The following is an 11,471-nucleotide window of genomic DNA, read 5'->3' as shown; positions in this document are numbered from 1 at the left end:
GTCATAAAGAGCTGGATTGGAGCCTGGCTCTGCCCAGTACTTTCAGTGTGGCCTTGGGCAAGTTAACAGCTCTGAACCTCAATTTCTTCATCTGTAAAATGGGCATTAATGGCTTCTTCTTCATAGAGTTGTTGTGAGAGTAATTGAGACAAGAGACAAAGTGTTGAACATGGTGCTGGTTCATAATAATTATTATTATAACTAAAATTAACACTATGTGCCCTTTACGAATGTTGCTCTCCCCTTCCAATTTAACGAGCGAGAGAAAGTATATATACATATATACAGAGAGAGAGAGAGACAGCAGACAGAAAGAGAGAGAGCTAGAGAGAGACAGAGAGAGGAAAGACAGCAAAAATCATTTTAAATGCATTTTTTTCTCTCTGATATCTGTGGTTCTATCTGGGTTTGGGAAAAATATACTTGTCTAGACCAATGGTTCACAACAGGGGCGACTGTGCCACTCTGGGGACATTTTGCAATGCCTGGAGACATTTTTAGTTGTCATGATTGAGGGAGTGCTAAGGGTATCTAATGGCCACGGATACTGATAAACATCCTACCACACACAGATCAACCCCCCATGACAAAGAATTGTCTAGTCCAAAACGTCAGGAGTGCCAAGCTGAGAAACCCGTGTCTATACAGTGTTGACACCTCAGCTGTAAATTCAGTTGTAAAGTGTGAAATCAAGGGCCGCAGTGCAAGGCACAGAGTCCAGCACGTAGTAGGTGCTCAACAAATGTTTGATAACCACATGAATGAATGAGTGAAAGAATGAATGATCAAATGAATGATTATATCTTTCATTTGCAGTTTGGCAAAGTGCCTGGTACAGGGCTGTGTCAGAGTGGCTGTTCAGTAAATGGTTATTGACGCATTCCTGTGAATGTTCCCCTCTGAAGAACCACCGTGCAGCAGCTGGAATGAGTCCTCCTGGCCGGGGGACAGGACGGCCTTGCAGCAGCAGTTTGAGGTTACGAGAAATTGCTGTGGGAAGCCACAGAGCAGCGGAGCTCTTTCTCTACATCGTGATGGATTCATTGTCTTCCCTCCTGCCCCTCTTATCTCAGACTCTGCACAGAGAAGGGTTTAAAGGGCTGAGCTGAGTGAGAGCCTGTGGATTCTGCTCTTTAGGAAAAAATGAGCCCAGATTGAGGATTATTGTTAACATGCTTGAGGATCAAGAATCCATTGGATTAGAGACAGGGGTGGAGGGATATGGGGCGGGACTCTAGTTCATCACCACACTCTTTCTTTTTTTTTTGGTGAGGAAGATTGTCCCTGAGCTAACACCTGTGCCAATCTTCCTCCATTTTGTATGTGGGACGCCACCACAGCATGGCTTGATAAGTGGGATCCAAACTGCAAACCCCGGGCCGCTGAAGCAGAGCACGTGAACTTAACCACTATGCCACCAGGCCGGCCTCCACCACAGTCTTTCTAATTCATTTATTCAACAAATATTTGCTGAGTGCCAGGGACTCTTTGGGGGTATGTGAGCTAACAAAAGAGACCAAAATCCCTACCCTCTTGGAGCTTATATCCTAAAGAAACAGGATGAACAGTAGATACGTAAGTCGCATATACAGAATGTGAGAGGACCATGTGCCCTATGGAAAAAAGTCAAGCAGGGAAGGAAGATAAGATGTGTTGGGAGTTGAACTTACTGGTTAAATTGAGGTGAAATTCACATAACATAAATTAACCATTTTAAAGTGAACGATTCAATGGCATTTAATCCTTTCACAATGTTGTGCAACCACCACCTCTCTCTAGTTCCAAAACAGTCTCATCACCCCGAAAGGAGACCCCACACCCATTAGCAGTCACTCCCCATTTTCTCCTCCCCCACAGCCCCTGGCAACCATCAATGTGCTTTCTGTTTCTATGGATTTACCAGCCCCTGGTAACCACCAGTTTTCTTTCTGTCTTTGTGGATTTACCTATTCTGGGCATTTCTCAAAAATGGAATCGTATACTATGTGGTCTTTTGTGACTGGCGTCTTTCACTAAATATAATGTTTTTGACATTCATCCACATTTTAGCATGTGTCAGTAGTTCATTCCTTTTTATGGCTGAATCATATTCTGTTGTATGGATATATTACATTTCATATATCCATTCATCAGTTGATGGACACTTGGGTTGTTTTCACCTTGGCTATTGTGAATAATGTCACCATGATCATTCTGGTACAAGTATTTGAGTTCCTGTTTTCAATTCTTTCAAGTAAACACCTAAGCGTGGAATTGCTGGGTCATATGTTTAACTTTTTGAGGAACTGGTTTTCACAGTGGCTGCACCATTTTACATTCCCACCAGCAGTGTGTGAGAGTTCCAATTTCTCCACATCCTTGCCAATACTTATTTTCCGTTTTATAAATAATAGTCATCTTAGTGGTAAGAAGTGGTATCTCACGTGGTTTTGATTTGCATTTCCCTAATACAAATCATTAGGTGTTGAGCATTTTTTCATGTACTCATTGCCCATTTGTATATCTTCTTAGAGAAATGTCTAAGTCCTTTGCCCACTTCTGAATTGAGTCTTTTTGTCATTGAGATGTAAAAGTGGGGGTTGAACTTTTAAATACTGTGATCAGAAAAGGCGTCTTTGAGAAGATGATTTTTAAGTGAAGACCTTAAGAGGATGAGGGAGCAAGCCACTGGGATGTCTGGGAAGAGTGTTGCAGGCAGAGGGAACAGTGAGTGCAAAGGCCCTGAGGCAAGTCATTTTCACTTACAAGTCTGTAACTCTGTTTTCCTGTCTGCAAATGGGGAAAAATAAGACCATGAAGACAATATCACATAGAACGTTAGCAAATTATCAACACCTGGGCTCACCTGCGCACTTGAGCAAGATAATTTCTCAGAGCTTCAATTTGCTCATCTCTAAAACGGGGATAATAGTTATCTACCTCATAGCATTCTCACAAGGATTAAATGAAATAATATACCCAGCCAGGGCCTGGCACATAGTAATGCTCAGAAATGTGGGATTTGAACCCAGATCAAGAGGACTTCAAATCCTGAGGCATCCAGGAAGGAAATGGTTTACAGGAGAGTTTGAGGGGTTTCGTGGCTGGGACGCCTGCAGGCCAGGCTGACCCAGGCTACCATAAGTTTTCCTCTATTTGTGTTTTTAGGAGCGTAATTTATCTGTATACTAATACCAAGCAGGAGGATTAGAGTCTGAATGCCAGCTTTCACTGAGTGACCTTAGGCAATTTTTTTAAGCTCTTTGAAGTCAATTTCCTCATTTGTGCCTCAATATTGTGGACAGGATTCAAGATCATATAATTCTCAATAGGAAAATTAACAGATAATGTATGTGAATATCACCAGCATGTGGCATGTTCTCAAAAAATTTCCCTCCTTCATTGCTTCATCATGTGTCTGTTCAGCATTCAAAAAACACAAGATTACCTTTAATCATGTCTTGATGGTTAGTTGCCATGATGTTTTCCTTTGTTTTGTTTTTTGGTGGCAGGTACAATGGGAGTTTTGGGGTCCCAGGCCAGAATTCAGATCCCAACTCCTGTGCTTACCAGCTATTGGACCTTGGGCAAGTGTCTTAACCTCTCTGAGCTTTAGTTTCCTGGCCCACCTTACAAAGCAGTTGTAAGGATCCAAGATCATTTTTGTAAATCTCCCAGCACCCAACAGGACTCTTGGTCTCAGGGCCAACAGTGGCTACCTTGGTATGAAGAAAAAGACCAGAAATCCACACAGATTGGGTGGCGAGGGAAGAACAGGAGAGAAAAATCCCAATCAGACTATCTAGAAAAGCTCCTGAGAGCCTAACAAGAGTGAAGCCATAATGGGTGAGTTTCCAGTCCTCATTTTTCTCCCTTTGGAAAGAGCCAAGAGTCAAGAGTTCCAAATGCTCTGTCCAAGGCTAGCTCCATACCCTCAGGCAAGTCCCTTTCCCTCTCCGACCTCATTTCCCAGGGGTCCCTCTCAAGGACCCTCTTCTCTCTGTAACCATCTGTGGCACCACTACTGACCAGCAGAGGGCAGTGACGCACCAATATTCACTGTGGAGTCTGTGCCTCCAAGTCTATTCTGCCGGAGGTGCTCTTTTCTGACCTAGGGCCAGAAAATTGTGGTGAAACAATAGTGGTATGTTTCTCTTTTACAAAGAGCCTCATTTTATCCTCAGTGCACACTCAGAATGAGGTCTTGCCACAATATACAGACAAGGAAGCAGAGCCTCAGAAGCATAAGAAACTTAACAAGTCCACATATAAACGATCGACTGACAATTTTGGTCACACCACATGCTAAATTTACACAGTTCCAATGCCGTATGTCTAGTCTGCTTAGTATTGATAACCCATTACCTGCTTTCTGGTTCATGGAGTATTTTCTGATCCTCAATATCAGAGGATTCTCATCTTGTTCTCCCCAGCTTGCAGATGAGCAAACTGGGGATTCTAGAGGTTATGCCATTTGGCTCAGCATTTTCTTAATCAGCTTCATCGTGGAGACTGTTTGGTGGACTCCAAGAAATATTAGCTTAAAAACTACAAATCTCGGTATTTTGCAGCAGTTTTCATGTGATGGGACATAGTGAGTTCTAGTCCCAATATTGCTCCTTGTTTTGCAGAAGGAACTAAGCCCCTCTCTCTATCTCAGCATCTGCATGGGTTATTGGCAATTCCGCACGGAACCAGAATAGCTTTGATCAACAGTGATACTCAAAAGGGACTCTCAAATAACACACCTGTCCCCAACTCCAGATTCTGATATCTACCCCCAACCACCCAGAGAATCACTGTTTTTGGTGGTCATTTTAATCATATGGCTGTGCAAGGCCTTTAACAGATCCCTGGGTTAGTTAAGATGCTGTAAAAGAAAGGCACAACTCAAATTAGCTTGAACACTTAAATGTTAAGGAAAATTTTACTTCATATATCAAGTAAACTCCAACATGGTTCATGCAGCAACTCAACATCAGCAGAATTATCCTGCCCAAAAATGTCAACAGCGCCGAGGCCGAGAAACCCTGGCTTAGACCACTCAGGATTCACGCTCTAGGGGCTGGGGCTGGGGTCTGCTTCCATGAAGCACATGGCAGTGAGGAGGAGGTGGGAGGAACCACACAACACTGGGGTTTGGATCATCTGAAAGAGGAAAGGGGGACTGGTTTTGGGAAGGGAACAGACAGGCTCTGTTATAAGTCCCGGTGCTGTTAATTTAGCTCCCAATGAGCTCTAATTGGCTCTTACGCTGTGTGTGCCCCACTGCTGAGAGTTAGGGGGCTATAACAGGATCAACACTTGGTCCTTGCCCTCATCTTGCTTATAGTCTAGCTGTTTAAACCAGACTTGCATTACTTCCGTTTTACTACTATCATTTGTTGTTTTTTAATTGTAGAAAATACTGAAAGGAATAAAGCCAGAATCGCCCATAGCCCATCAAGATAGCTACCACTGACATTTTTGCTTATTTCCTTCTAATCTTGGCCCTGTTTTCTAATTATTGCAATCATGCAAATTATCTCCTCATTCATTCCTTCAGCAGCTATGGAGCTGAGCGCTGGTGTGTGTGGTTCAGATTCTCACTGTACTAGGAGTTTCCAGAAGAACGATTTCATTGTAGCCCAGAATCGTTGAATAGGGGAAGCTTGACCTGGGTCTTGAAGTCAATTTGAATGAAGAAAGAGGGTATAAGGATGGCCTTCCAATGAGAGGAAGGGCGTGTCCCAGGAAAAAAAGGCAGGGCAGGTCGGGTAGGGTAGAAGACTGGTGTATACTGGAAGGCTAGAGAGAAAAAGTCAGAAGTAGGGAAGATTACAGGTGTAATGGATATCCGTTTTTTTGGCCTGTCCAGCATTCATCCCCCCTTCTGAAAACAACACCCAACCTTCCTTTGGGGAGTCACTCTTCTTCCACTGTTAACCCACAGCACCCATCTGGGTGTAGCTAACCCCATCCCCTTGTTTGGAGGTGGTCACATGACTGAGTCTGACCACCACATCCCTCTGGCCAGTGATTGGCTCACGGGTGGGCACATGACTAGATCAGGCCAATCAGGACCAATAAGACTCAATTCTATTTGTTGGGACTGTCTGGAAGGAGAAGCTCTCTTTCCACTGGATTCAAAGCTAATAGGATGAAGTCTAGAGCTACTGGTTGCTGTCTTGCCATCATGAGTGGAGAGGCTGCCTGAGAATAAAGCCAACAGAGTAAAGAGTGGAACCCAGAGATGGAGGATTGACGGAGTCCTGAGGACAACATTTGAGCTTCTAGATCCAGTGAGCTTGAAGCCCATGGCTCCTTTGGATTGTCCAGTTGCATGAGCTAATAATTTGCCTTTTTTGTTTAAGCCAGTTTCAGTTAACTTTTTGTCTTTTGCAACTAAAAGTTCTAATACACTTTACAGTCTAGAGTATTGGAAAAAGTATTGGACTTAGAGTCAGAAGGACTTGGCTCTGCCACTAACCAGCTGTGTCCTTGGGCAAACCACTTCATCTCTCCGGGACTCAACTCCTCTCTAACATGGAGGCCATAACATGTGCCTTTTGGGTTGTTGGAAGAAGTGAATGACAGTGCTTTGTGAACTGAAGGGAAATAAAAATGTAAAGGATTCTTATGAAATCACAGAAATCATTTTAGGAAGGAGATTCCAGATGGCTTAAAAGAATGGCCAGCTTAAAGGTAAACTTGGATGCTGCAGGTGCCAAGCAGTGATCTATGAGAGTGAAGTGGAGGCAGGTACAAGAAAGATCATAGGCCTCCTGGTCTACCCTTTCCCATTTGATAAATAAATGAGACAAAGGAATATTATCCTAAGAAAAACGGCAGCACAAATGTGATGATAATAGGCAATTGACACTGGTTTCAGGATTACATATGATAGGGAGTGGTGGGCACTGTGGCAAACTGGACAGTGCATGTGCCATCTGAATCAGGCAGCCTCTTCTCAGCTCCAGCCAATCTGCCACACAGTTTATCCAGATTTCCTAAATTTCCAAGGAAACCCAGAAATCCAGATAGTCCCAACAAATGGAATTGAGCCTTACTGGTTTTGATTGGCCTCATCTTGAAACGTCTCAATTTTCAAACAGTTGATTTTATTGATCTGTTTGTTTAGCACTCTGTGAGCCAGACACAACTTGTCTATCTGTTGAACTTAGTCCTGGGGATGCTAGTTTGTTGTCCCTTGTGTGGGTGCCAAGATGAATCTTAGTTGGAAGGATGAGAGGGAGGCAAGCAGGGAGATGTCCACACAAAACCAAGAGATGGGCAGAAAGTTTGTGCAGGAGGACCTCCATCTTCTCCTGAAAAGTAGTTCCATAAACATTCGCTCAATTCTTACATCAACCCTATGAGATAAGGCAAGTTAATTCTATTGTGCAGATGGGGGAAACCAAGGCTCAGAGAGTGCCCACATCCACAAACTACAAAGTAGCCCCTTAAGCTCTTTACCTCCTCGCTGGTGGTAACCAAGTTGGAGCTGACTTTGAAGATTGCTAAGAAGCCCAAGATGTTGCAAGGAAAATGAACCCTTTTGCTTAAAGGATGCCAACCTGGCTTTTTTACCCACTGTGTCTCTGGTGCCTTTTAAATCTTCTTGCCTTAAGGTGGATGTAACTACTGGGCAGCACTTCTCTGATGATGTGTCAGCCATGGAGTGCACCGCTCAGAACTCCTTCAAGAGAGTCTGCTGCAAAGAGCATGGTTGACTGACAGCCCTAGTTCCCGCCCCTCTGGATCCACCAAGTTCATGCCAAGACCATACTTGCCCAGGCAGCTCCCAGCCATGACTGAGCACAGTGGGGGTGCTAGTGCAGCTCTACTGCTGCCCGACCTGGGATTCCTCTTACAGCTGACTTTGGCTCAGGAACTCCCCATCAGCACGGCCAAAACTTTCTTAGAACTGCACTGCTGTCCAAGGCTCTTCCTACCCAATCCTTCCTTCCCACTCTCCTTTCACAGGTATCAGACCGGCATCACAGTCTGAAGACTCTCCTGCCTACTCTCACTTCCTTCCCCTTTATCCTTCATAGGCATAAATAAATGAATCCTCAGTAAGTGTCTTGCAAGTCTAAGCCTACCTTGGCATCTGCTTCTCAGAGGATCTGAACTAACACAGATGACTTCCATTTTGTGGAATGAGCTAATGAAGTTTACAACCATCCAAACCCACAATCATCTGTTGTCAATCAAACAGGGTTTCACATTGTAATGGTTAGGCCTGCGGGCCTTGGAATCAGAATGACCAGGGTGTGAGCCCTACTTGCCAGTAGTACGACCTTTAGGAAGTTTCTTAACCGGCCCTGAGCCTCTACTTCCTCATCTGTTGAATCAGTGGTTCTCAACCAGGAGCAATTTTGTCCCCCAGGGGACATTTGGCAATGTCTGGACACATTTTTTGGTTGTCACAACTGGAGGAACCCGAGGGAGAGGGAGTTATTGCTACTGATGCTGAGTGGGTGGAGGCCAGGGATATTGCTAAATATCCTACAGTGCACAGAGCAGCCCCCCCACCCCACACTCACACACACAATAAAGAATGATCCATCCCAAAATGTCCATGGTGCTGAGGTTGAAAAACCCTATGTTAAATGGAGATGGTAATGGTGGCTAATTAAAAAAGCTGTTGTGAGGATCCCATGGGATCACTTGTTCAACATCTGTCATTTCTGCTTTCCTCCACCCCCGCTTGTAAACTCCACAAGGGCAGGGACCAGATGATCCTAGATCAAGGTTCTATATCACCAACAACTAGAAAATGGAATGTGCTAAGTAAATTATTATGAATTGAAATATTTATCAGATGAGTGCAAATCAACAAATGGTAACTATTATTATTATCATTATCATCATCAACAACAACAATACTGTTTTCCCAGCGTCTGTCTCAGAGCCTGGGGCATAATTGGTCCTCAATGTTTGTTGAACGAATGAATAAGAAATGAAGGAGTATTTACTCATTAACCACTAATTTATGTGCTTTGGAGAGATATTGGAAACTCTTGGGAAAGAGGCCCAGTCTTTTCCTGGTTATTTTCAAAGAGGAATTTTGTTCGTCAAAGAAATGACTTGAAAGGATTGAGACCTCTGCCAAGCCCGAGTCGGGGCCCCGACTCAAAGTCATGTAGAGCTCAGGACGCTCATCTTGCTCGGCTTAGGCAAAAAAGGAAAGCGGGCCAGGCTTTGTGCGAACTCGCTGTGAAACAAGAGCTGTTTTCAGGGCCCAGGAACACGCTCTGTCCCATGTTTAATTTCTTCCATCTGTCTGGTATCTGACCTCTGCTGCCCTCTAAGCCGTTGCCACACATTGTCTGCGCACGTTCCCATATAAGGTGATCTCTCTCTCTCTCTTTCTCTTCCTCTCTTCCCCTCTCCCTCTCTTTCTCGGGGTTGGACTGCAGCAGCACTTGCTTCCTGCACCCTGCTCTCCTTCTCTCCGCCTTCCCTGGCAGACTCTGCTGTGAGGATGGATAGCTGGAGAGTGGGAAGGGGCAGGGGGCTGCCAAGGAATGTGGCAGGTTTATTTTTGTTCAGGCTGCATTCTTTGCCAGGCCTGCAGGCCCCAGCCACTTGGGGATGTCACATGCCGATAAGACAGTGGGGGTGACTGAGACCTGTGGCTCAAATCTGCAACACCCCAGGTGTGGGCCGTCGTCACGGAGTCGGGGGGCCGGGGGTGGGGCCGGCAGGGACTCCGAGGTCACTGGCACTTGCCTCTTCGCACTGCCCTGTGTCTGATTCCCAGAAAGAGAAGTTTGATCCTTCAGGGAAGCAGTTGCAGGAACTGAGATTTGTAACCACTTAGGCCCATCTCTGGGTAAAACCCAACATCTGCAGCAGAGTGGAGAAGAGCCAGGTAGCAGGGTGAAATTGTTAGCTGTGTGACCTTGGGCAAACTGCCTAATCTCTCTGACCCTCACTTTCCTTACCTGTCAAAATAGTATCAACAAATCTACTCGATATTGTGCTGGTATCATAGTGAAATGTAAACTCCGTGAGGGCAGAGATTATTGCTTATTCTGTTCTCTGTTGTTTTGCCAGCACACAGTAGGAGCTCAAATATGTATGTGTGGAATGAATTAAATGAGATAATGCTTTTAAGTGCTCAGCGCCCATAAATGATAGCTATTACTTCCTATTCAACAACACAGATATTTGTTAAGCACCTATTAAGTGCCAGGCCCTGTTAGCTGCTGGGGATATAGCCATGAACAGGACAGACAAGGTCCCTGCCCTCAGAGAGCTTATATTCTAACGGGGGAGATATATAATAAAGTAAATTAGGTTCAGAAATGGAAGAAATTTAAAAAGGGATGTGAAAGAAGTATGTTTTTCAAACTTTTTGACTGTGACTCACAGCAAGAGATATGTTCATTGTGTGATCCAATGAACACACATGCATGTTTATCAAACTGAAATAAAACTATCAAAAAACAGTTGTGGTAGATTGTCTGCAAAGATGTCTGCCAACAATTTGGCAAACATCGTTCCTGGCATGCACACACTACTCCCAGATCAAGAGGTGGAGTCTGTTTCTCCTTTCCTTGAACTTGGGAGGGTCTTATGACTTGCTTTGACCAATAGAATGCAATGGAAATGACACTGTACTTGTTCTGGGCCTCAGCTTTAAGAGGCCTGGTGGCTTTCACTTTTGTGCTCTTGGTACAGTAGTCCCCCTTTATCCACCGTTTCAGTTACCTGTGGTCAACCGAGTTCCAAAAACATTAAATGGAAATTCCAGAAATAAAGAATTCATAAGTTTTAAATTGCATGCTGTTCTGAGTAGCATGAAATCTCCCACTGTCCCATTCCATCCTCCCTGGGACGTGAATCATCCCTTTGTCCCCTGCATCCACGCCATGTAGGATACTCGCCTGTCAGTCACTTAGTAAGCTGTCTCGGTTATCAGATCGACTGTTGAGGTATCACAGTGCTTGTGTTCAAGTCACCTTTATTTTACTTAATAATGGCACCAATTCAGATACGCTGAAGAGAAGCCGTAAAGAGCTTCCTCGAAGTGAAAAGATGAAAGTTCTCAACTTAATAAGGAAAGAAAAAAATCATATGCTAACGTTGCTAAGATCTATGGTAACTTTTATTACAGTATATTATTATAATTGTTCTATTTTATTATTAGTTATTGTTGTTAATCTCTTACTGTGCCTAATTTGTAAATTAAACTTTATCATAGGTATGTCTGTATAGGAAAAAATATAGTATACATAGGGTTCAGTACTATCCACGGCTTCAGGCAACCATTGGGCGTCTTGGAAAAAATCCCCTGCAGGTAAGGGGGGACTACTGTACTGTTAAATGACTTTAAAAAGGAGGCCATTAGACTGATGTGGCTCTAATGCCATGGCGGCCTATGTAAGCAAACCAAAATCTAAGCCTATAAATGCCTCCAGGTTACAAAATCAAAATGCTAAAGACAACCAATCACAAACAGCCAACTAGGCTTTTAGCTCTAGCCAATCCAGTAATTTCTT

Source organism: Ceratotherium simum, chromosome 35 (assembly GCF_057802395.1).
Source record: "Ceratotherium simum simum isolate JZ-2026a chromosome 35, ASM5780239v1, whole genome shotgun sequence".
Lineage (NCBI taxonomy): Eukaryota > Metazoa > Chordata > Mammalia > Perissodactyla > Rhinocerotidae > Ceratotherium > Ceratotherium simum.
This window is presented reverse-complemented; position numbering follows the sequence as displayed.